Genomic DNA, 27,694 nt, shown 5'->3' on the forward strand with positions numbered 1-27,694 from the left:
TAGAGGCTGGGGTCTATCACACCAGGCAAGACCCCAGGTGCAGGCTGTGTAAAGATGCCCCAGAGACAATCCAGCACATAACAGCAGGGTGCAAGATGCTAGCAGGCAAGGCATACATGGAACGCCATAACCAAGTGGCCGGCATAGTGTACAGGAACATCTGTGCCGAGTATAACCTGGAAGTCCCGAGGTCAAAATGGGAGATGCCCCCAAGGGTGGTGGAGAATGACCGAGCTAAGATCCTGTGGGACTTCCAGATACAGACGGACAAAATGGTGGTGGCTAACCAACCGGACATAGTGGTGGTAGACAAACAGAAGAAGACGGCCGTAGTGATCGATGTAGCGGTTCCGAATGACAGCAATATCAGGAAGAAGGAACACGAGAAGCTGGAGAAATACCAAGGGCTCAGAGAAGAGCTCGAGAGGATGTGGAGGGTGAAGGTAACGGTGGTCCCCGTGGTAATCGGAGCACTAGGTGCGGTGACTCCTAAGCTAGGCGAGTGGCTCCAGAAGATCCCGGGAATAACATCGGAGATCTCTGTCCAGAAGAGCGCAGTCCTGGGAACAGCTAAGATACTGCGCAGGACCCTCAAGCTCCCAGGCCTCTGGTAGAGGACCCGAGCTTGAAGGATAAACCGCCTGCAGGGGCGTGCTGGGTGTTTATTTAAAAAAAAAAACTCCCAGCACGCCCCTGCGGGCGGTTTATCCTTCAAGCTCGGGAGTTTGTTGGAGTTTTCTCTGTATTATTGTAGGGTCTTTACCTTACAACATAAAGCACCTTGAGTTGATTGTTGTTGTACTTTGAGACTATATAAATAAAATAGAACTGAATTAAATTAAATTACTTTCTGTGTGCTGTGCAGGGTCCAAAAACTAACTTCAAAGAATCGGTGCAATGGTATTAAATAAGTAACTACAGTGATGTGACCGCTCTACATTAAGAGACTTTCGTACAGGCAAGTCTGTTTGAAATGCAGAAAATTCATTCACTTCACCAAGTGGAAGAACAGTGAAAAGCAGCTAAGCAGCAGATTCCAGTTAGTTTCTGTTTATTTCATAACTCTTCTGCATATATTATCAACAGTTTAACAAACAGGATTCTTTTATTTAAAAACACGATGTAACATTGATGGGTGGAGGTCTAACATGTGAAACACTTAAACCACTTCTACACACAGAAACTTTTGGCTTATTCAGACCAGTTTGGCAGCGCTGTATTTGGGAGAGGTGTCAGTAAAGGTTCTTGATGGAGGGCAGCAGCTTCACACTCACACAGACGGAAACTAATTCCACTACTGCCAGTACAACACAACATCCCCAGGTTTGTACGACTGCTGGGCTAATGCAGTCAAAGTCATGCACTAAGAAAACTTTGCAGGTTTCCAACACAAAGTCACTTTTTCAGACGTGTTGGAAAATGTCCAAAATGCTGCAAAATGTGCGAGCCACGAGCATCAGTTTGTGCCTCTGAGGGGTTTTATCACAAGTGCAGATAAAAAGATTGCCATTCAAATTTTAAAAAAAGATTCCTATAAATGTCTTTATGCTAACTCTAACTTAAACAAAAAGCAGATAAAACCATAAAGTTATTGTACAAAACATCACCCAAACGGAAAGCTTTATGTTGGAAAATCTTTAAATTTAGTTTAGTTTAAGATTGATTCATGATTTTACAGACACTGGCATTTTCAGGTTAATGGGAAGTGGTGTGAAATATGTTTCAGATGGCTTTGATTTGATTGTAATTTTTTAATCTCTACATGAAACACATTAAAAAAGATACTCAAAGAAAACAGCTAAGATAAGTTGTTTAACCAAATGTTGCGTTTTGCATATAAAACCGTGAATAAAAAGCATGATTATTTAATTTTCACAAAAATCGACAGTGGGCCTTATAATTCGGTGCGCCATATGTATGAATTCTGGTTGTGCTTACTGACCTTGAACTGATTTTATGTGGTGCGCGGCGCTCAAAAATTGGTCAAAAAAAATGTTTTACTACGACTTTGGTCAGCTACGAAGCCGCACCAGAGCATTATGGCTACTGTAGTCAGGAGCCTTGCAGAGTAATCTGGATCCAAAACTCCATCTGCTTCAGGTTCCAAAGTCAAACGAGCACTGCGGCATCACTGAGATTTAAAAAACTGTCTAAATTCTCTCATCTTTAATAAAATGATCAGCGTTGCTGCTTTACCAGGCGTAACAATTAAGGCATCCATGATGACAGAATTTATTAAATTTAATGGAGTTACAAGTTAGCAGGAAGTTAGCTCGCTAGTTTCCATCTAAACATGATATAGCATGTTCTGACTGAGAGATTTCTGAAACAAATTAAAACATACAGCTCTGCTATCACTTCCAACATAAATGAAGACAGAAAAGTAAACAGCAGTGACTTTTCTAGGGTTACTGAAGGTGGGCTAGCTGATATATAATGATGTGCTACGTGATCGCTAGCGACACAGTTATGTTAGCATAACATAAAATCAGTGAGGCTGGAGGATGAACGCTAACTTTTTTCCACTCAATAAAAGTTAACGTAAGGGTTCCTGATGATTTTTGACAAATGCAATCGCATGGCAGGATGCTGTAAACGGACCAAACATTAGTCAGGAGAACAACTGAGATAATCCATCGACAATACGAGGTTAGTCATTAATATACTGAAACAACATGGGAATAGAGCAGCTGCAAAAGGATTCAGCATTAATGAATCAATGGTACGGAAGTTGAGGAAGCAAGAAGAATGAGTTGCATAAAGTTTGATTTATCTGACTGTTTTGTTTCGCTTAATGCGCCTTATAATCCAGTGCGCCTTATGGTCTGAAAAATACAGTAATAATTTTAGGAGCTAAAATAGTTTGAATTACTGAATAAAAGATTGATGCAGCTTCATCTCTGGAAATCAGATCTCCCGGAGAAAAATCTCTGTGGTCCTAATAAAACACCATTATCAGATCCTAAATGGAAATAATGATGATTACTGAAGGTAACAATTACTTATGATGTCAGCATAAAGCGAAATTTACAAAACTGGAGCAGGTATGTGCAAAAGTTACTGATAGGTGCCGATCAGTCCTCACGTGTACACCATCTGATTAAACCTATAGAGGACTGTCTGCACCACCTCTATTCGTCAACGCCCGTTTTGTGAATTAAAGCAGGAATATCACGTGACACAATAAGATTGTTTAGTTTGGCAGTCAGAGAATAACAATTCCTTGAGAGGCACAAACTGAATCAAACTGAATAAGATAAATTGCAACTGATTCTAATGATGAGCAGTGTGTGTTTGTGTGTGAAAGAGGTATATGGAGAGCTAATGCAGGATGCTTGTAGGACTTTAGGGTAAGGTTGGACATCTCCGACATCTCCGATCTACACAGTACAGAGTTAGCAGCTTCAAGGGTTGATGGAGCACAGTTCACAGCTACAGAGAGCAGGGCAGAGACAATAAAACAGGAAGTACTGTAAAATCTCAAACAGGCCTATTTTTCTCATGGTTTCTTCATCCTAGTTCACTCATGGTTATTGTTTATTTGTAAAAACTAAGGAATTCCTTTAGTGTTTCACAATAAAAGCAGACACATGTACCCAGATTTTGTGTCCTAGCTCATCTGAGTCAATAATTTCAAAAGTACCAAAATGTTAAAGCTGACTTTCACTTCCAGCCTTGGAGGCAACTTGTTTACCACAGAAAATCAAATTTACAGCTTCAACTCATCTTAATTTTCTAGCATTTGGACATAAAAATCAGAAAAGAAATAACAGTTTGGTCCAAATTAGTGTCCAAGTTACAGACAGGGCCACATTTAGCCCAGAGATCTGACTCCTCCAACTAAGAGATCCAAACCCACAGCCTGGTGCCATAGCCTGGGCTGTACCACCAGCTATGATTCCCATCTTTTATATGCAATATGAAGATGTTTCTGAGTAATTTCAGGCTTTTATCTTCAATAGAAGATTAATAACCATCATCTTTCAAGAAATGATATTTTTATCCACTGGTGACAGGTTTCACTGGTACATGAAGTTATCTGCTGCATTGTCAGGCTGTAGTTTTCCTATATATTTTTACTTTTTTCCACTTTCCACTTCTAAACATATTTATTATTCCACATGGTCTTTCTTAAATATTTGAAAGTCTACATCTTATTTTACCTTTAATTGAACCTGCCTGAGTATAATGTTCAATCTCAAGACTGCTTTTTTCAAATGAAAATATTCTAGATTTCTACTGAAGTGTCAGTTTCAAATGTTTAGTTCTAATGGGTTCCCTGGATAACTTTACAGAGTGCAAAAACATCTGAAGAAGAGTGGTGTAAGTTTGGGACTTTTCATTGCACCAGTATGCAGCATGTTGCAAGTTGTCAAAAATGACTAATAATCATCATTACTGATCCTCCTCAGTGGTGCAGCCTTCTAAGTGACAAAGACATCACTCATGGCCCGCCACTGTAAGCCAAACTAAGGTGGTTAAACACAAGAACCTGCTGATGAGTTTCTTTGATTCATCACAGCAGTATTTTTCTGTGACGACATTTTACCAGTTTTATGTGGAAACACAGAGACATATTCCTTCTATTAAACATCTGAGGCGGTTCCTCAGTTTTATAAATGGATGCTTTATTAATTGTGAATATTTTCAGTATGTATTTAAACTTCTTCACACTAAAATAAAGAAACCTTCTGGGTCTTACAAATGAAGACTGTGAGGAAGAACCTCAAACAAAGACGCCCTGTTGTACGGAAATCTGTTGAAACCAGCCCTTTAGCTCCTGTCACCTCTAGCCCGGTAAACATCTGCTCTCTGGTCAAGCATGAGCACGCTCAGCTGGAGGCTTCATATCAGGATTTCATATCTATCTTTTAGATGCAAACTATAAACCACTGTACAGCACATTTGTAAGGATTGATATACAACAAGCTAATATAATCTTAGAGTTTATAAACCATATATCACATCTCTGCAGTATCTTCTTTCCAAAAGTGCTGAGTGAAAATCTGTGCTCATATTTTGATTATTCTCTCAGTCGGCTGTGGTGGTTGGCCAAAGTTAAAGTGAGAAGAGGCACAAGTTCTTATTGTTATATGGGACAGAACACCTTTTAAATCCAGTAACTGGAGATGGTGTTATAGATTATGTTTAAAATTGGATTTATTAAAGCTTTCCCAGTTAAGTTTCAAGTTTTCTGGCTCGTAGTCTTTACAGACAGAGCTTATTTCCTGTAAAACATTTAGTTATCTTTGAATCTTAGCTTATATAGTAGCATGGCTGAGAACTAAGGGAGACATAACTTTTGCCACTGTGGCCCCCAGACTCTGGAACTCTCCACCTTTGACCTTGAGATCTGTGGACAATGTAGTCTCTGTAGTCTCTTTAAAAAAAAAAACAACTAAAAACTAATCTTTGTGTTTGGTTAACTTTTTTTTTTTTGTCTTTTTTGTTGTAAATGCTCTGGCATTTCTTTATGAAGCACTTTGTGATCTCTGTCTTGAAAGGTACTATATAAATAAAATTTTACTTACTTAATTTTGAGGTTTTGGTTTTCAAAGATGGCTTTAAATGGTTCGTCTCACAAAATATAAGTCTAACTTCAACAAAGTATCTTAAAAAGAAACTATTTATATAAGTTGAGTTGTTGTTATACTCAACAAGTCACCTCAGTTATCACTGTTATCAGACAGAAGTGATCTTCACTAACACATTGACTTGTGTCTGACTTCTTTCACAAAGTTTATCAGCCTCTTCCAGACAAAATAGATTTGGATGCTTCTCACCCGGCATTGACAGCTGAGGTAAACAGTGGACTGACAAAGATAGGGAAAGAAAAATCTAGGGCTGATCTGGTCTGGAGTGACTTTGCTTTCTGGGTACACTCACTACAGATGAACAGCAACTAAAGCTTTGAGGTGTCTCAGGGATAAAAACATAAAATATTTAAGTGAAACATTTATTTTTAATTTTTCTGATTTATTGCTAAGTGTTAATATTATTCAAACATGTTAAAAATAGTTTGGATATTATTTTATTATATAATATATTAGTTACAGTGTTTTAACTACAGCCATTATGTGATGTTTTAGATCTCTTAAACTATCTCTTGACTGATTAAAATGTGTTTGTCCTACAGTGGCCACGGTCGCTAGGTATGTACTTGAATTGCAAGACGCAAAAAAACAGAACTTGACTACAGTCTGCAATCTGCTGACTTCTGGTGGTGATATTTTACACTCTGGAACTTTAATGTTACAGAAAGCCTTTTTTTTATATAAAATTAAATAGGTCAGAAAATGAAGATTTGCTTGATAAAATATTGAACTGGATGTCAACTTGTGCTGCCCTGTCACAGCTCCTGGCGATGGTCATTTACACACAAAGTGTTGTTTTGGTGTGTGTGCTGTTATGTGAGGTATCTGACAAAATGACATTTTAGAATCCTTTAGGATGCCAGTTTAATACAACATCAACATTTCAGTCTCCAAAAAGCAGCAGGACCCTTGTTTTCCCGTTGTTCTGCAAATTCACTTGAAAACCCAAGATATTTCAGTTTTATCACATTTATAAAGCATCCAAAGGAGACGAACACACTTAACTGAGATGTTTAGGGTGTGGACAGTTTTATAGGAACTACCAGCTCCAATCCTTTGCTTAGTTGACTTGGCTGCCCTGTAGAGGTACTACTCATTTATATAATTTTAAAAATAAATATATAATAGTAAATAATAAATATATAATCGATAAGCTGTCATGTAACCCTTGAAATCTGTAATTGCTGGTAAAGTTATTTTATTTTTTTTCATTTTTTTATAAAGCTCATAGAAAAATTACAGTTTGAATGGGTGGTTTTGTTGAGTATGCTTCCAAATAAAGGGTTATTCTAGAAAAACCATTTGTATTTTAGACACTTAACTAATTGACTCCACATTTTTTAAACCACTAGATCCCTGTTTCATGGATTTGTTATCCAGCCATTATTCTGTGACATATTTGAAAGTTTACAGTACTTTATGTCCAATTTGTAAAGAAGACACTCATTCATGTCTCTCTCTACAGGCACACATAATCATGCCACTTAAAGTTGCTTGACTGATATGTAGGAGGAAGTACAAAATAACAGCAAGAAAAACAGGCCACACAAAGGTAGGGAGCACTAAATACTTCGGATTCAAGGCCCTGAAAAAAACAGGAAACAAACAGCTAAGATGAGCTGACACGTGAGAATGTGAGACCCTGAATGCATCTTGCTGTTAGGGACACCGGTCATTTGAAATGCTTCGTCCATTGTTATCTGAGATAGGCTATGGCTTTGGCCCTGGTCACAGCAGGAAGGGGAGGATTTAAGGAAAACTAAACACCCTTTTTACCAACAAGTGAAGGTTCCGTCTTTGTTAAAATTTGTTTTTTGTTTGTATCCCATCATCTCTCTTACACCGTTTTAGAAAAATAGAAATCAGGAAAAGATCATTAAAAAAATAAACCAAAAAGTTCATCCAAAGTCTACATCCACATAACAGCTTCACGTAAATATCAATGATATTGCACAGCAAGGGATTTCTTCCGATATGAAGTAAATCACTGACACAGTTGGTTGATTAAAAAAAGAACACGGTGGGATGTTAAAATGATTGAAACGTTGCATGTCAGGTTTTATTGTTTTTTTTCTTCAGAGAGACAGCAGCAGGATCCCGGGCCCTCCTTCATCAGGCAGATATGTCCTCTGAGTCCTGCTTGAAAAAAGAAAAAAAGTTAAAAAAAGAAAAAAGAAAGCTTCAGAAGTATCACTGGTGAGTTTTGGTTGAAGGCACAGAGTTCTAAAAAGGGTGGATGATGCTGATTTTCAAAGCACAGCAGCAGGTTTTTAGTTGTTGGCGTTTCCTGATGGAGGGGATTCATGTGGTCGGATCGACTCTCCTGATGGTTGGAGGGCAGGGCTTAAACTCTCTGTGGACACATAAACAAGAATATGGGATGTGTTAGTGTGGGGAGAATAGAAAAACTAGAAAATATCCACAAAGCATATTCCACTAAAGATCCACAACTTTGATGCCAAAATAAACACTCTGCAGACACATTCGGGCCTAATCCAGGCTGCTTATGGCACTATTGGCCAAGTTATAGCAAATGAGCCAGATGTGACACAACAAACATGATATCTGGCTGATATAAAGAGGTTGCGTGCCTGAGTTGATCCAGCTAAATCCACCAATCAATGAGGCCTAATGTTTTGCAAAATCAGCTGTTGATACCAGGCCACATCTGGGCCAAACAGGTGGTACTTACTTAGGATGCTGCTGTGGCAACTACAGAGAAAAAAAGCTAATCCTCCTGGATACATTCAGAGTTGAAGTGCTTGTTTCTATGGGTGTTTTGACACATACATTTTGGGCATCATGTGACCCAAAGAAACCTGCACATTTGGGCTAAACATTCAGTGCTAATCAGGACGATCAGAGAAAGGCAGCCGTCATTACTGGACCTGAAAAACTCCAATATAAACCAGATGATTGTACTTCTCATAGATCAAAAGAAAAGCGTTAGTTCTTCCAATGACCAGGAAATATGTAGGTTTAGGTGAGATTTTTGGGAGGGTGGGGTGGGGGTCTTTGTATAACTGCAAAAGTTATGAGCTGAGCTGAGCTGAGTCGACACAACTGTCAAATTTAAAGGATCAAATTTATCATTTTGCCACCACTGTCCCCTCACAGGAAGAAGGTTGCTGGTTCAAACCCCAGCTGGGTTCATTCTTTGACTTTTCTTGTTTTCCCTGTAGCTTAGTGGGTCATCTCCAGGTCCACAGTCCAAAGACCTGCATGTTGGGTTAATTGGGGATAATAAATTGGCTGCAGATGTGAATATGTTAATGCAGGATTTAGCGTTACAGTAACTGATCCTGCAGACCCAATGTGCTCCACAGCAGGCTATTCTCCAGATCAGAGACCAACAGGCAGGAAATCACTGACCAATCAGATTCCTGCACAATGAGGTCACCATCCCTGAAGATTCCTGAGAGCTCAGAATGCAGATAGTCAGAGGGTCTGAAGGTTTTTTTCTGGGGTTTAAAGACTTTGTCAGAACAGCTTCAGTTAGAAATTTAGATCCTGAGAGAAACTTTATTCTCGATGTTTCGTTTTGGCCACAAACAATATTTACTATTCTACAAGAATCAACATCTGATCCTAAATCACAGCATCTGCTTGTATTTGGACTTTATATCACATTTGCACACAGTCTGCTTGTCTTTATTTTTACTCTCAGACTGTGGTAACTGGCACCTTCCTTCTTGCTTCAAATAAACTTTATTAATACAGCAGCTCTTTCAGCTTCAGGGCTTTTACTGTTTTCACATTCACACACACACACACACACACACACACACACACACACACACACACACATAGATGAATACACACTGGTTAGTTTTATCACATTGATAACCCCCTGCATGTGATTTCAGATTAGCAGTTAGTTTAAGTGAATCCAGATAAGGAAAATAGATCCTGGGTATTTTGAACCTGCTTCATGGTCAGTGTTGGGGAGTTACGGAATACATGTACCAGTGTTATATATTTAAAATTCAAAATATGAGTATTCCGTTACAGTTACCGCCTAAATGCGCATGATTATTTGCAGGTAGCAGGTACTTAATGCTATCCATCAAGTCTAACAGTCTGCAATCTATAAACTAACTTCAGCTAATGCCAGCTAACAATGTTAGCTTGGTGGCGAGCTAGTTTCCTCTTTGTGTTGTATCTTCTGTGTGTCCTTGATTGTGCATGAATGTTTAAACCGGGAGGGAGAAATGGAACTTTGTCACATTTTTTACTCCACAGATTATAAACCAGTGTGTGAGGGTTTGTGTGGATAGGAAAGAAGCTGAGAGTAAGAGGGCTTCTGCATGGTGGTCGACAGCTCAGGGTCTGCATGTGCCTCCACCCCCACCTTACACCATCTTCCTCGAAGTTAATCCACCAGCAGTGGCAGCAGATGGTGCTGCGAGCGTCCACGGCTGTGCCCTCAGCAGCTCCTGTAGTTATGATTGCACGTCTGAGGCATTAAGTTGGATCAGTGTAATCCACTGCAGCACACTCAGAAAAATTATGGTTCTTAAATGGTTCTTCAGATGTCTTCATGGTTCTTTAAAGAACCATCATACGTCAAAGAACCTTTTTATTTTGTGGATGGTTCTTCAGCTATTACAAATGGTTCTTTAAAGAACAAAAGGTTCTTCATCCTTAGCAATCTAAGTTTGATGGTGTAAATGGCATAAATATTTATTCACTATAATGAGGCTGTGAATTATACTGTATGTTTTCTTTGTGTGCATGTGTGTGCGAAGGGGGAGGGCGGGATACCTGGCAATTACCCTTTAAGAGAAGATGGTAGGAAGCTGAATATTCAAATAAAAGTTAGAAATATTTGCAAACAGTAGACACAATACACACATTCAAATACTGTACTTTAGTTTTAAATTTTAATAAAGCATTACTATTTTCTACTCCAAGGCATTGCTTTTGAGATTATTATATATTTTTGAAAATATAGCATAATGATAATACTAGTTATTGTAAACTTTACAAACCACCCAGCAGTATGTAAAGTCAAATTATAAAATACAAGTAAATAACAATTGCAGAACAGAATGTCAGTGTAATGAACACACACTTCGTTTTGACAAAGCGCACTGCTTAGGTAAATGATCTGAGTAGTTGTTCATCACTGAGCAATTTGTTAATATGTGTTTCGAGCCAAATAAATGACAGGGAGAGAGAGAGTGACGTCAGAACACGTCATACTATAACCTCCCGGGAGCGGACGGAGGGGGTCAGTCGTTGGGATGCGCATGCGCAGACAGAGTGTGCGAGCGGCGGGCCTTGACCTTTCGGGAAAAAAAACCTCACGGACGGTGACAGCGAAACGGATAACAGTCTTCAGTACCTGCTGGACTTTGAAGCTGTGGATTCTGGGACTGTTGGAAAAGGTAAAACATTTTCATTAAAACCTTATTACTAGTGATGGCTTTCCGAAGCATCACTAGCTTTCCGAAGCACTGAAGCTTGTATTGAAAAACGGTTCATTACTCGAAGCTTTTCAACACAGTCCTCTCCGGTGACATCTGGTGGTGAAAATTTTGAAGAGCAGCTTGAATCTGCAAAATAAAACGGACTGCTCAATTATCACTGCTCACTCAAGAGTGGAGTTCTCGCTGATATTGGGCCACCGTTCCGTTGCTTTGAACATGTAATTGGTTTTGTTTTCTCGATTGGGGGGCTGAAAAAAATGTAATGCGTATCTGCGTAATACATTTTGATCAATAAACTTTCCCTATTTAAACATGCACTATGGTGTGGCCTTTCTTTGCTCATAACTCCTTGATGTTGGTAAATACAATAAGTGAGCAATATATATAATATACATATGAGAATGCACAGCACATTATGGAGTATGCCCCTGCTGTGAAGTCCTGCCTCCATCTACTTGTCGTTTAATCACTGGACAGCTGGACAGGTTCATACAAAATATTAGATGAGGCCAATTGTCCTATACATATTTTTGACCTAGGGGTGGGATTGATTGTGAACTGGAAAGGGAAAATGCTTAGGGAGCTGAGTACGGCTGCATCGTCACTGATTTGTAGAATCATTTTTGATTCGATACAGGATCCGATTCAATTTGATTGGAATCTGGAAAGTTTTGCCTCAGTCAGAAATATTACAATTCTGATCATTTAACAGTATATATCCATAATTTCGTATCTATTAAAAGAAAGCTGACACATGTGAGACTTAATTAGAGATGTAAACAGAGAGTTATGAAACCTGCAGCTGCAGAAGCCAGCGGGAAAAAAAAGAGGCAAACACAGCGCGGACCCGCCGACACACCAAAATCTGATTCTGACGCGTCGGGTCCGCGCTCTGTGTTCACGTTTGTATGCAGAATCCGTAAACCTGCTCCCAGTTACTGTTTTAGCTGCATGGTGTTTGACGACATGTTGTGAGGTTTAACCTGAGATGCTGGCGTTTCAGGCATAATAACGTTAATTTACAAATCGACACAGGATTGTAATGAATCAATATCACTTTATTCAATTTAGCATGGATTGTAATCAGAAAGGCGATAATCAAAACCCACCCCTAATCAAGAACTTGCAAAGTAAAAACATGATCAATGTAAGGTAGCGCTTTTGTTATTTACATTTAAAAAGAGGATTAGTGTTACTGTGCGCTGGCTGAGTCTGTTTCTTTTCTTAGAAATAGTTTCTCCTGCCCTGGAGAAAATCCACTTGCATGGAACAGAAGAGGCTGTGGAGTGCAGGAACTACACTGCAAGCTGGTATATGCAGGTATTCCTGGGTCCTGCAGACTATCACCTAAAAACAATAAACAAAATGATTTTCTAAACTGTAGCAATGTAATGTACGTATAGTGTCAAATACATTGTTGTAGTCTTCATTAGCTTTAATTCACATGGAAGTGTTCCTAAAGTCATATGCTGTAATGATATTTCCATTATGAAAACATGATTTTGGACATTTCAAAATCAACTCAAAATATTCCCACACGCCAGAATGTCCTCTCTTCCTCGCTGGCTCCATATCTGTCAGTGGAATGATCACCTCTTCGCTCTCTGTCACCATCAACACACTCCACGAATCCCGTGGATGATTCACTTCCTTATATCCGTTTGAATCAGGTACCGAAGCAGTTACGTGCGTAATGAAGCTTCGGACGTCACTGGTCACGTGACTTTTGCCAAACGAAGCAAGCCTCGACACAGTGCTTCTGAACCAGTGTGTTGTTTTTTTCGACACACGCTCCGGAGCGTCAGCTTCAAGCGGGCCATCACTACTTATTACTGTTTTGTTTTTGTTACTCGTCATTGTAGCTTGCTGTTAATGTTGTGCTAACAGTAGCGATTAGCTAGATACGTTAGCCGTTGATGTCAGCGCAATTTAGTATCCAACTGTTTTCCTAACAAAACCACTGTTATAATTAAGTGAAGCTGCTCCCAGCTAATTTGAACCTTTGGCTTCTAAAATATGTGGTTCAATTGCGTGCTGCGTACATAACCTAATGTCAGCTAGACCGAAATTAAAATTTAATATATTGTTAAAGTCACTAAAATGGCGCCTGAAGCCTGTTGTGGCGTGAGCTCTGTGTCTGCTCTAGAAACTCTGAAATTCTGTAGATCTGAGCCGTACATTAAATACTCACATGAACCTGTACTTTGAATTCTGTATGAGCTGTATAAAATGCAGCTATGCATAAGAGTTTTGAATGAATAATTCGATTAGATAACTCTTTATTGTCTAATCAAATTATATAGAAATGAATAGAAATGTGACATGAGAAGGTGTCTTTGACTGTTCCTGCATAACTTAGTTTCGGACTAGTTGACAAGTTATGCTCCGGTCATTTGATGTTTCCAAGATAGATGTTCTTTTGTAATATAGTTAATTTTTTTTTATATTTCATTTATCCACCATCATACATACAAGCTAAGAAGAGGTCGTTATACTAACAAGAGGTATCAACGCTGGGCCAAAGTTCAGCACATGGTTAAAGTTTGTAATCCAGCCAGGGTGTAAATATCACTCAGCAGCCAGAGCTGAAGCAGGTAGCATCAACACATAAATCTACTCTACCCGGCTTAAATCACAAGAGCACCTCTGACCAAAAAGCTGTAGATTTTTCTTGTTTGCACAAATTAATCCAGATTCACATTAATTGTGTTCACAGCTCCAACAAAATGAGGAAGAGGAGGGGGAGAAACACAATTAGGTTGAATTACAATTGGATGGAAGGCAAGGACAAGGAGAAGGAAGCTTAGGATGAGGAGGAAGAGAAGCAGCAGGAGCATCTTTAGGGCTCCCTATGATGAGGTTTGTTTCATTAATATGGTCCTCTCACAAAGAAAGATGACTTGTTTTAGTTCACCTACTTCCTGTATTAAATAGTGATGTGCAAAATGTTGTGAAAAACCATGGAGCAGGTATGTATAGTGCATCTGCAGGTAAATGAACATCAAATCTCTAAGACAGACTGAAATCTGTATATTTATCACCCTTATGATAAAACCCACGTCAGCCATTGGTTTATGGACTTTGTATTTTGAAGCCTCAACATTTGCTTTCTTGCTGTTGCTATGTTGGGACCATATTAGGATGAGGGATCAGAATCTGGAGTCATGCACACTATTGTTTCATTTAGTGTGTATCCATAAGATTCGTACAGCAGATCCAAGTTGTGCCTTGAAAACAGGAAAGTCGTCTGCATAGAGGAGAACTGTAATAGCAGGCTTTTACAAAGTGAGGCTTTGTGCTCTCGTTTTACTTCTGTCACCCTGTTTTGATGCAGATTTCACTTGAAATCAGGCAAGAACTGGACTTATTTTTTATAATGTGTTCTTGTGAATTAATTGTGTATCGCATATGTTTGATTTGACTTTCTGCAAGACAACAGTCGTCCACTGGCCAAAAAAGTTTTCCAAATACCTCCACGTGATCTAGCCTGGATTTAGAAAAGAATAGCACAAAAAATCTGCACCTCCTGCTTCAGATGAAATTTGTGTTTCTGTGTTCAGAGGCAGCGGTGAGAGGGGAGACCTCGGCTCATCCAGCTGGAGAGCCTGACCAGGACGAGTCGAACATTAACTCAGCTCTTCCAGGGCACCCTGCAGACTCGGCTGTTGGCAACAACGAGGGATGACGTGAACGCCAAACAGGAGTCCATCACAGGTCAACTGCAGGTATGCGAGTCAGACCTTCTGAGGAGGGTTTCACTTCTCTCTCTTCTTTATAATTGACTCTTTTCTCTCTCTTTCAGCTCCTTGTCTCAGAGTGGGAGGGGTTTGAAGCACAAAGGGAGGAACTTGTCGTTTGGTTGGCTGATATGGATGTCTGCCTGAGTGAGGTTGACCAGCTGACAGGAAACACCAGTGAAAAACTGAAACAACTGCAGGTGTGGGCTTGTTTTGATATGACATATATTTGATATGATACATACGTCAGAGACATTATCCTAAACTGAACTAACAAAGGACCATGAGTACAACATGAAACGTACATTACATGGTGTAATGCTAAAGTTCATTGATCATTTTAATCATAAACTTGTTGAAATATTTTTACTGAACATGCAAACATCTGCTGATGAAAATGTGTTGATTTATTGGTCTGTTATGAAGCTATTGCTATTTCTAATGTGTTTTATCACTTTCTGATGTTTTATTAATTAAACAATACATGTATTATTTGTTGTGTTATCTGTAGCTATAGTATTTATATATATTTATTTATAGTATAGCAAATATATTTAATTATTACTGTTTAAAACACTAATATGTGACATGTATTAGTAGTGATGTTGTGCTGAGGGTTAAAATGCCTTTTTGTCTTTTGGTAACTACAAAATGACAATAAACCATTAATATATGTCTATGCTGTGCTAGTATTTATTTTGCCCTACTCAAATTCAATTTATGATGCATTTTATTTTGAAAGATTTAAAATGGTTTTTTAAAGAACCACTCAAAAAAGGTTCTTTAAAATGGTTCTTTTAAAGAACCATTTGAAGGACCTTTTTAAAAATGGTTCTTTAAAGAACCATTTTTAAAAAGGTTCTTTGAAAAACCATTAAAGGTGCCCCAAAGAACCATTTCTTGATGGTTCTTTGGGGCACCTTTAAAGGTTCTTCAATGAACCACTGAAAGAAATGGTTCTTCAAAGAACCATTGTTTGAAAGGTTCTTTGTGGCACCAAAAAAGGTTCTTCTATGGCATCAGTCTAAAGAACCACTTTTGGTTCCAGTTGGCACCTTTATTTTTCTGAGTGCATATGCAGCAGCCAAATCCAGCAGGCAGGAAAACCTTCCTCCTACACTTTCCCTCAACAAATGCTCTCCAAGAGGGTCACGAGGTGTTACCACGACTGACAACACCCCCCACCCCCACCCAGCTGCCAAATAAACACATCAGTCCTGAACTCGAAGCGTGTGAAGTCTTCACTACGAATACACTCTGAAAGGAAACTGCAGGTTTAAATAAAAGGCTAAACTGAGATTTGAAAGGAGAGTTTAATCTCATCCCACTAACCTCACACTCACAGAGCTGAGACGGCACAGCACAGTGTGAATCCCACCAAAGCAGATGGCCTTTCAATCACATAGGCTCTGAGACCACTGTCCTTTGCAGACATGTGTTACGTAACAATAACAACATTCTGCCATTCAGAGTGAACGCTTCTTATAGCTTCATCCTCAGTTTCTTTAAAATACCAGTAATCCTCAGGATCTCAGCTCTGAATATGCAGGAAGAGGATTCAGTGAAAAGTTAGTGGGTCGAGACAAAGTTTACTGTGGTCTAAGGAGCTTGGAAAGAAAAGCGCCTGGACTTCTTTAAGTTGCTTGAAGACGTTTCGCCTCTCATCCGAGAAGCTTCTTCAGTTCTAGGGTCAAATGGTGGAGAGTCCCAGATTAAAGCTCTGTGGGAGTAACCCACCAAGAGGGACAATGGACCCCCTAACGATCCTCTACCTAATCACACGAGCCAAGGTGGGAAGACGGCTGTAGGTCACAATCAACCAAGTTTTCGGGTGCGCTCATTGTGAAACCTATCTTTTTTTTTTTTAAATCACTTTATTTAAATATCAAAATTCACAATTACAAATACACATAATACAAGCACCATGCACAAATTATTCACATCTTATTTTACATTTTACAATAATAAAAGCTCCCACGGCAAGTCGTTTCCTAATTTCATATCTCTCATTTTTCTTCTTCTCAGCTCCGTTACAATGTTTTTACATACTGTGAAACTACTTATCATTTTTTGTTCTATAACACCTTTAGCCCTTGTTTTCCATATGTGTACATTTATAATGCACATCACCAGCCAAAACAATCTTCTTTTATTTTCACTCATCTTTTCTTTAAACAAACCATATCTTACTGGTTTTGTATTATTTTCAATATTAAAACCTAGTTTTTCCATCCTCCTTCTTATTTCAACCGTCCTGTAACATGATATCAATAGATGATCAAGAGTTTCGTTTTCATCACAATTCTCCATAGGGCATTTCTTAGTAGTAATGAAGCAACTCCACAGAACTACAGCTCTTACTGGGAGACGTCCGACAGAGATAAGCCACACTGTATCTCTCATGTTCTCGGATATTACTTTATCATATATGTTTTTAACTATTTTCTGATTTTCTTCTTTTTCCACAGCCTTATATTGTATCATACCTTCATTTTTTTTTAGATTGATTTTATTATATATTTGTTTTGAGTTTAATTGTAAAAGATTTAAGGCATCCAATTTCCACTGATCCACAAGATCCCCAAACACAAGTTTAAAGTATGGCACTCCCATTCGGGCTCTCCCTTTCATTTTTTTCCACAAAGATTTCTTCCCTTGGATCCAGTGGGTGCTTCGCGCAAATGCGCTATATACATTTTTTAGAAAAAGAATCATCAAAATAATGCTAAGATCTGGCGCTCTTAATCCTCCATTTTCTTTTCCTTTATACATTAATTTCCTCTGCGTTACTTCGTGGTTTGTCCCCCAAATCAATTTGGTACACAATTTACTTAATTTAATAACAGTTTTCTGAGGAGGGGGAAAGACAGTAGCCAGAAACAACAACTTTGTGAAACCTATCCGCCCCCTATCATGTGATTTCCTGAGGTCAGATGGCCCAGGATGTGAGTGGGCATTAAGGCGTCTGGGAAGGGATCTCAAAACTGGATTATAGATGGCAGACAGTTGGTGTCGTAAACCACGGACTCTGTTCAAAGATGGTCGCATTTATGTCCACTATGAGTGACCATCTTTGATTCACAGTTTTAAATAATCCTTTATATGATTGCCAAAAAGTTGATTCTGTTCATTTGGATGTAGCATTTTCAGTGGGAGAAACTGACTGCAGGTTTCCCCAACCTTATAAACACCACATTTGCAAAATGACTGAAACTAGCACCACTGACTAACATTAGGCTGTGAGGTCAGTTTCATGATTATTAATATGCAAATTGTCATGACGATTGATTGACAACCACTGATCAAAGACCATCAAAGGCCACTTTAAGCAATGCAGAGCCCTTAGCATCCAACATGAGCATAAAGGAGAGGAAAGCACTCACACGGGTAGGTGCACAGTTTTGCTAAACCAGAAAGACTATCATGAGAAATACTTATGAGCCCCTGAAATGAGACCCAGGAAGTAGTTACAGGAAGAGAGTGGTTGTCTGAAGCAGTTAGAACAAGACAAAGCTATTGACTGGACCACATACCACAGGCTATATCCAGAGGAAGCTACACCAAGTCTGTATGGTTTACCAAAGATACATAATCAGGGTGTACCTTTACGACCAATTGTCTGTATGATCAACTCGGTCACCTATAACATCTCAAAGTTTCTGGCTTTGATCCTCAACTCGTTGGTAGGCAGCTGTGAACACCAAGTCCAGAACACCTTGGACTTTGTTGACAAGGTAAGAGATGTCATTATGGAGGGAGATGAAACAATGGTCTTGTACAATGTTACATCTCTCTTCACTTGTGTTCCAGTCACTGTAGCAGTGTCAGTAGTCCGTAAGAGATTGCAGGATGATCCCAACCTAAGTAACAGGACCACCACTACTAAGTCATTGGTTCAGATATGCAGATGACATCTGGGTGAAAATCAAATCTCAGGTTGTACCACAATTTGTTGATGACATTAACTTGGTGGACCAACATATTGAATTCACCATGCAGGATATGAAAAGTAGCAGGTTAGCCTTCTTAGACTGTGAAATGTCAATCATTAATGGGGTAAAGTTAAAGGTTTATTTTTACCGTAAACCTACGCATACGGATCAGTATTTAAGGTTTGAGTCTCATTATCCACTGGGGTACAAACTGGGTGTCACCAGGATGCTACAACACAGGGCAAACACCATCCCCACAGACACAGCAGCCAGGGAATAAGAAAAACATCATATCAAGAAGGCTCTGAGTAAATGTGCTTACCCTAGCTGGACATTTGTCAAAGCTGGGAAGGCACCTAAAGAAAGCTCCAGGCATTATTAATATCTGCCCTTCATGACATCACAAAGTAGTCTGCAGCTGAGCGTTTGGCTCACATGAACGAGTGCTTTAAAACCTCTGACTGAAACTGTGCCAACAATTTAATCCTGTATTTAATAGTGACTAACGGAGCAATTTATGCACACACAAAGACAGGAGGCCGAGCTGAAGATGTTCAGAGTGAGAAGTGAGCAGGATGGACATTATAAATGAGTCCATCAGAGGGACAGCTTAAAGGTACAATTGTTGTCTTTAGATTTTGCCACAAACCATCTTGTTTGTAATAATCACATAAAAACTGTTCCAGAAAAGGGTTAAATGATTGATAAAAACCCAAACATTTCTGAATCAGCAGCTGTTTTATTCACAATGAAATAAACAATAATACAATAATTTTAAAATGTTGTGAAAAATTTGAAAACATGGTGAAAAGGCTTTTCATCTGGGCTTTGTTGGTGCTCTGGTCGATCTCACTATTCTCCACTAGGAGGAGCTGGAGGATTTGCTTCTCTCCTGTTAGGAGGAGTGTGGGTTGTATTTTTCTTTGGTTGGTTTTTGGTGTCAGGGCACCCAGCCTGTCCTGTTTTGTTTATGCTTTGCTTTGAAATTCAGTGAAATGATCATGGATTGGTTCGAGTCGGTTAAGGCTCTGCTGTTTCTGAGGATTTATGTCTGGAAAGGTTTAAAATGAAATGAAGGAAATGATTTGATGCCACTTCCCTCCCCATCTCACACAGGCTCAACTCTACATGTGAAATTTTACATTAAGATGAGAACAATGACATTTGGGCGCTCGCTCTTAACGCTCCAGCAGCTTCATTGCCCTCTGGACTATTTAAAGCTGAGATGTGTTGTTTCATTTGTGTGTGTGTGTGTGTGTGTGTGTGTGTGTGTGTGTGTGTGTATTTGTGTATTCATGAGTCCTGTATGTCTGGCGTTACTCAGTAGGAGTAATGCATAGAGAGAAGAGGCTGGAGTTGTGATACATCCTGCTAACCTGGAGGGCTTCTTCATCCACCACTAATTTGAAGTTATCCATGGTTGCCATAGTTACCGCAGCTCACAGTGAAAAACCTGAGCTAAGAGACTAAAAACGCCTGAAAAAATATCTGACAGGCCCATGTACGGAGGCCCAGGAATGACAAATTTCTCTGTAGGTTATTAAACATAAAAATACCTATTTAATTAGTAGATGTACAAAGTATGGATTTTATATTAGCAGGACTGTAAAATCTATTTTATATGAATATATTTGAATGAAAGTACAGTGAAGTCAAACAGCTGAAGCTAGCAATATGTTGCTTCTGTTTTTGTTTTTCCCATATTACCTTATCACATAACCCTTTTATTTTATTTTATTATATTTTTTTTCTTAGAGTTGTTTGTTGTGGTCAATTTATGTATTTATTTGGTCCTTTATTTATATTAGAGATGGACCAATCTGATATTACGTATTCGTATCGGTCCGATACTGACCTAAATTACTGTACCGGATATTGGAGAGAAATAAAAAATGTAATCTGATCCATTAAATATCACAAAAGCACCTCACAAAACTTGCGACATGGCGTAACTCAGCTCATAACCATAGCACGTCCGAGCAGTATGCGTCACGTGATAGAGCGGCTGTGGCGTGCAAGACCTGTCGGCGGTCTGGTTGAGCATTTGGAGCCACGTTACCAAACTGGCATTTCATCTCCAAGAAAGTTACTGTATCCCAGAGAGAAGTAAAGCAAGTGTGTAAGTTCATCTCTCAATGTTTGTAAAGGATTCCCACATTAAGCTAAACAACCAATATATGGAGCTACTGCCTCTTCTCTCTCCCTCCCTCTCCTGTTGCTTCAATCAAATGTGCTTCAATCATGAAACTGATCAATGATCAGCTGATCGGCTTTTCTGTCCCAACTCCCATCTCTCTTGTTTGTTTTGGCCCACTTTGCACCAGAAAGAGGAAACCAGCGGCTGAACATCATCAGCACGTTTAAGCTTGATAAGCTGTTGTTAGAATTGATTTAATATTACTTTCTACTCGAGGATCTTTTTCTACGTAGCTGACGGCTGGTAACTGTGCAGGGGCGGATCTAGCAAAGTTTAGCCAGGGGGGCCGATAGGGCATTAACAGGGAAAAGGGGGGTACAAAGAAATACTTTTCTTTCTTATTCTCATTTAAATTGTCTAGCTTTTAATAAATAATTATCTGAATCTTACACCCAAAGTTTTAATCCGATGTAAAATGTATAGAAGTCCATTACTGTATATAGTAACTATTAAGTCTAATATACCCTAGTTAGCTATAGTACTTTTTCCTTTGGGAAGGTACCATCTGTGCAGTCTGTAATTCTGTTGAAAAAAGATATTGAATCTATTCAAATATTGTAGAAAAATAATTGATTTCTGTGCATTTTTTTTACACGCGCATTAAATTAAAGTTAATTACGTCATCACAAGGTGGAGGGTGGGGGGTGGTTCCCTGTTTTTTTTGCTGGGAGTTGGCAACCCTATTACTTAGGTTGTTTAGTATTTACTCCTTAAAATACCAGAATAGGGAGGATGGAGTAGGTTTAAGTAAATTAGATTGATCAGTATTGCTGAACTATGAAATATTTTGGGTGCAGTGTATTTTTTGCCTACAGGTATAACAGAATAGCTTCAGTGTTTTGTTTTGTTTTTTTAAACTTGATTATGAAGTTATACAAAATGCAGCAAGATATTAAAAAACAGTTTCATTGATTAAAAAATACACTGTATCGGATTCGGCAGATATCCAAATTTATGATATCGGTATCGGACATAAAAAAGTGGCATCGTGCCATCTCTAATTTATGTTATGACAAAACATTATTTAGTTGTTATATGTATATTTGTTTACTATTACTTTTATAAAACAATTCTTTTAAATTTAATTGATTCACAAATTTTAATTTCTACTTTCAATTGCAACATTTTTTTATTCCTGATTAGTAAACATTTAACTCAAGTCATATGTGATCATATATAACCTTTTTACTTTATCTTAACTCTTTTTTTCTTTTTTGGGAGATTATTTAGTAGCCATTTATTTCATTATTAAAATCATTTAATGTTGTTTTTATGTGTTCGAACTTACAACAAAAAAAATTATATGCCCTTCATTGAAAAATAAACAGCAAGAAAAAACAAAGAAGTGAATACTTTTATTTCTTAACATTTTTTATTCATTTTAATATATTATTTTATTTCAAAACGTGAAATTTTTATAATTTTGTAATTTTATTTAAGGGTCAAATATCGTTGTTGTTTCTGTGACTTCATACATGCTGCCCTTTAATTATGGTATAACTATTTTGGATTTTATTTGGATTTCAACATCAAACACTTTGTTTTTCAATAATAAAAAAACATTCAAAAATATATTTTCAAATTTTTTTTTAGAACTTTTAAGCTTTTATTGGAGAACTTAACTGGAAGCATTTTATAATTATTTCATGATTATTTATTAAAATTCAACAGTAAGCAAATAAATTATAAGTAAGTGAATAATCGGATTCGCTAAACATTGTATTATAATGAGATGAATTATCTGTAATTCTTCCACTGCTATAACAAAATAAATTCAAACAAATTTGTCTAAAGATTCATCTATCTTTCGATCAATCTATCATTATCTATGTTGTTCTATGTAAGTTATATTCAATATAAAGATAAATCTATGGTCTTCAAATTAAGCTCACATTTAGAGTTAAAAAACAGGAAAAGCAGTAAAGCTAAAACTAATAACTATATTTATTAAAAACATTAAAGAATCATTTAAAAAACATACTCGAAGACCTTAGTTCAGGAAGTGTTTCTGCAACCAAAAAGGATCTGCACAGCCTCAGTACAGAGAGAGAGAAATCACACACACACACACACACACACACACACACACACACACACACACACACACACACACCTCACAGCTCAATGCATAAATTGACTGTATCCAAATGTGTTTTCACACCCAGAGATGGTCTGGCCGCTTGTTGCTTTGGAATCATGGGAAATCTGATGGTGACGGGCAGTCGAGAAGAGGACTGCAGCTGTCACAGTATCCTTACAAAATTTTATCAGCATTGCTTTCAAAGATAAAAACAGGAATCAGGAAAGCAGATAAAGTAGTTTCAACCCAATTGGCTTCAAATCAGTGATAAGCAGCTCCTGATCAAAATATATCCACCTCTGCATTACTTTAATGATCATGCATGACTATGCGTGATCTGATATCTGTATATTTATGGAGATTTCTAGCTGACTGGACCAGGAGTTATCCCCCCTGAGAAGGATTTTTGACTCCGATTTCACAGGGAGATGATTTTAATCCCATCTGAATGCAATGATAGATGTATTTCTGATGGAGCTCCATCTCTGGGAAAAAAAATCAGGGTAAACTGTTAATCCTATCTTCTTAATATCTCTCGGTTGTTTTAGCCCTCAGTCTCCCTCAGATAGTGGGTCAAACTGCAAAGCACCAGAAGACTTCCCTGCAGTCATAGAGATGCTTTCATGGGGTTTATCTCTCATGCTTGTGTATGAACGTGAGTAGAGTCGCTTAGAGCCCCGTCAACAAGTTCAAAAAGTGTACACTACTACTAGCAAGCTAAAGAGCACCACTGCAAAACCTATTCATGGATTCAGTCACAAAAACAAATCAAAATTACTCCATCACTTCAAACATGCTTAGCCGCACATATAGCTACAGAACTCTGTTTATAGTAACCATTGTCCATATGTAAATATGTAAGAAAATTGTGTATGTTTCTGTTCTGCGTCCTGTGTACTGTTTGTTTGTATATGTGTCTTTCTGGCTACTGTTACAACCAAATTTCCCCTTGTGGGACAATTAAAGGATTATTCTATTCTATTCTAAACACAAGATTAAGATTTGAACTCTTGTTTTAGGTAATGCCCTAATGATAGCGTGCTAACATAATTATAATGACAATAGTCAAAATGAACCGTTTATACATAAACAGGGTGTCTGCAGGTATAAGAGACCTTTTAAATGCTACTTTAAAAAATATTTATAACCAACTTGCAGCTGAGATAGTTACCCATGAAAAGTAAATAAATACTGTGAATCATAATTTTCAAGCCATTTGTGATTAAATTTCCATCTTCCAATTTCAGCATACACAAATGAGTACACCTGCTAGCAAGACCTTCTCCCACTAAACTGAAGCCTAAGCACTGGAGCCTTCTCAAGTGACAACCTTCATGACTGAGATGTGAAGCCAACACCGCAGCTCCAACACCTGCAGTTCCTCTAATGTCCAGCAGAGACAGCAGTGAGTCAGTCCCCATAGACTCCCATGTAAAAAATCCAAATATCCAACAAGATGGGGGCCAAAATTTTTTTCACAGATATTGTCCAAGAAATCTGTGATATAATAAAAGGAGTGCTTTCAAAACCACAGATGTAAAGCTCATGAACAAAGGTGAATGGATCCATACGAGTTATCTTCTGGACACAATGAAGATTCATGGAAAACCATCCAACAGGTCCTAAGAAATTCTAGTCTAACCCAACCAACTAAATCAGTGCTGCGCAAACATTGAAAAAAAAAAAGGTTTTATTTTTTCGTTTGTATTTTTTTTTTCAAGAAACTGTCTGAACTGAAATCCCATCAGTGTCATTGATATCAGTACTTTACTGTCTGTCAGAAACATGGGGCTATAATACACGGTGGCATTTCTAATGTCCTATTGAGTCAGCTGCTAAAGCTCAAACTGTTCATGTAAAAAGTACAGTTACAGGTGAACATGATCTCTCATTTGGTTTGTAAAATGTTCCTGTTCAGTGAGCAGAAGTGTATTTCTTTCTGCTCCAGTTCATTCTCTGGTTATTCAGCGGCCTAAGATGAATGAAGGAACATTCGGCGATGCTCGGCGTCGACACGGCCCACGACTTCACACCCTCGTCCTCTGTGAGAGAGAAGAGCGATGAAGATGAGCTGCAGTGAGACTGACTGCAGACGTGTTCAACAGAGTCATGAACTGATTTAATCCAACATGCTGCTGAACTCCTTTACATGAACGCTCAGATTCTGCAAGGGCCTGGACAGATCCAAAGGGACCAGATCGGTCCTGATTTTTCATTTTTATTCAACATATCACTTAACAAGAACAAAAGGGAGTAAGTGATCAGCAGGAGATATTTAACTGGAACTTGAACTTAGTGAACAGAACTTCTTTGGCAATATTGTAGATAACGTTAAACTTAATCATCATATCGGGCTCCTCTGATGACCTGTTTGCTGCTGCCTGCCACTGAAAGGCTGTGAGGAGAGGGGACACTTGGGTAGTGCATTTATCGTGGCATATAATGATCAGGAAAATGTCTAATTTTGTTGGGGATACCTACTTTGGCACAACATCTGCACTTTCAAATGTACACACATGTAGGTCTACAGGAATATCTGGACCAATCAAAGAGGTCCTGCCCTTGACTATCTCTGATTGGTTTAGACCACAATATGGGCATAATGTGTGTCTGTTGTTCACCACATGGAGACTTTCAGAGTTGCGGAGACTTTTTTCTTTTTTTTTACTCGAACAGCTGGTCACACTGGTGTGACCTAGGATTTTGTTTTTAGTCGCATCATTGAGAACTTCCATGTGCAGGCAAATTGTTCGCATTCTAGAGCCCTGTTTTTATGTGGAAACTCGATCCGCACGTAAAAGTGAAAGTACAAACGAGTGAAAAGGAAAGAACAAACTGCGTTGGCTTAATACAGTTGTACATTAGGGATCTGCATACAGTAAAGTGAAGCAGTTTTACATAATTTAAGACAAATTTATGCATTTTCTGTCATAAACGGGCTGTGTTCAGGCAGGTGAGGACCCAAACGCAAAACTCAAAGAAACAGAACTCAACTCAAGATCACTGCGTTATTGCAGGCTTAACACTGATACAGAACTATACTGGGAATGATAAACTGATGACTGAGGAACCACAGGGAAAATCACACAGCTTCAGGGATGAGACATTGACGGCACGACACAGAACTGAGGGAGACGTGGACATACATACACAGAGGATTAACGAGGGAAGTGGAAGCACACGGGGAACACAGGTGACGCTGATAATCATAACAAGACACGGCAGGAGCAAACACAACACTGACGCACACTGATGGGAGACTATCAAAGTAAAACAGGAAGTACACAGAGATGCAGATCAGAGGGCGAGAGCGAACACAGACATAGCGGGCTGGGGAAAACATGAAATAAAACACGAGGAGAAACGAGGACTCACAGATACACAGAGAGGGCACACAGGGGGTAAAGCCACGAGGGGAAATCTAATAAGCAACATCTTAACAGAACAACCTAGGAACCATGGAATAAATAAAGAACAAAATACAAAAACACAAGAAAACTAAGAACGCTGGGTCAAAATGACCCAGTACCATGACATTTTCCAGTTATTTCTGCCCAAACAAAAATATATATTGTGCTTCAATACATGCAACCTTAATCAATAAAAACAGCCTTAGCGCTGACTAAAATCAGAAACAAATCATGATGGTAAAGACTGTAAAATAAGGAGGGGATGTTTTTCTCATTATCATTCATTATTTTAATATGGCATTATTAGTTCATTAGAAGTATATAACCAGCTTTGCATTAAACATAAATTGAAGTTTTTGACCTTACATTATCCTTTGCATTACAGTGATTGTTATAACTTTAGTTTGATCTTTTCTTACAGGTACCAGAATAATAACATGATTTTCCATTGCAGATGTAACCATGATCATTCCATACACATTGCAGTTTGTTGCTTATTTTAGAGTTGTGCTCAAGTTAATTAAAGGTTAAAAGCTACAGCCAGCGCGAGTCTGGCTGATCTATGGAGGGCAAAGGCTTTGAGCTTGGAAGGCCGCACGCGCTTACACAGCACTTATAAGATGTTATTCTTGGTGATTTTGTGCCTAGTCATGTTCTAATATGTTTTAAGTAGAAGTAGCTGATCCAGCAATATTCATTTAATATTATATACTTGATTTAGAGCAATACACACTGATGGTCTTAACAAATGAAAGAGTCCTTGTAGCTGCCATGTTGTGTCTTAGCAGGGTACAGACGGTTCCAGGAGACGGGGGCAGTCAGCGTCTGCCCTCGGGAAGGAGACAATGTTATTCTTTGTGTTAAATAAAATTGTCAACATTGATTGTATTACACCTGTCACTACGCATGAAGGGGCGTTCTAATACCCTGATTTCATAAAACTATGGTGATGTGTTTTTTGAGACGAGATCTGAGACTGTCTGCATACAGTGTCCATCTCCCACGTGTGTGATCATTAAATCATCGTTTGACTCAACCCGACCGGACCAGTGTTGTTATTATGGGTTTTTTCCTCTGGTGTCCATCCCCAATATTTTGAACTCGTAACAAGACCAAAGCAGAATGAATATTATATTAAAATCTGTTCATATTTCACATTTTTAGCTCGTCATGAATTTCTTCTGCCCATCAAACCACAAAATGCACCTTTAATGAAAGCCAGCATGCTGCCACGAGGCCCAACCCCCAAATATTCCACAGGAAACTAAAAATATAATAAGGTAATAATAAGCTTGGATAAGGGCACTTCTGG

At 38.5% G+C, this 27,694-nt stretch overlaps 1 protein-coding gene and 1 long non-coding RNA gene across 6 annotated transcripts in view; one reads left to right on the forward strand and one right to left on the reverse strand.

Annotated features, from left to right (window-relative positions):
- Positions 1 to 6,787: 6,787 nt before the first annotated feature.
- Positions 6,788 to 27,694, reverse strand: part of LOC147309941 (potassium voltage-gated channel subfamily A member 5) — a 44,217-nt gene continuing 23,310 nt past the window's right edge. For 2 of the 3 annotated variants that reach the window (XM_086268078.1, XM_086268079.1), the window contains exon 2: positions 6,788 to 7,947. The gene's annotated coding sequence lies outside the window, so the exon portion shown is untranslated. Of the gene's footprint in view, positions 7,948 to 15,983; positions 25,015 to 27,694 lie in introns of those variants that run through there. The other variant, XM_086268080.1, reaches the window with a different exon arrangement.
- Positions 10,774 to 15,435, forward strand: LOC147309942 (uncharacterized). Of its 3 annotated transcripts, none has more exons than XR_015125570.1 (4): positions 10,774 to 10,984; positions 13,743 to 13,885; positions 14,587 to 14,751; positions 14,829 to 15,435. It is a non-coding gene; the product is annotated as an uncharacterized LOC147309942 (long non-coding RNA). The 3 variants fall into 3 exon arrangements; XR_015125571.1 differs by lacking the exon at positions 10,774 to 10,984 and adding an exon at positions 12,554 to 13,620; XR_015125569.1 differs by lacking the exon at positions 10,774 to 10,984 and having other exon boundaries at positions 12,554 to 13,885.

The sequence above is a fragment of the Aulonocara sp. 'chitande type north' Nkhata Bay genome, linkage group LG17 (assembly GCF_057382095.1).
Source record: "Aulonocara sp. 'chitande type north' Nkhata Bay isolate Kocher_YH1m ecotype deep benthic linkage group LG17, A_spYH_male_GT1.1, whole genome shotgun sequence".
Lineage (NCBI taxonomy): Eukaryota > Metazoa > Chordata > Actinopteri > Cichliformes > Cichlidae > Aulonocara > Aulonocara sp. 'chitande type north' Nkhata Bay.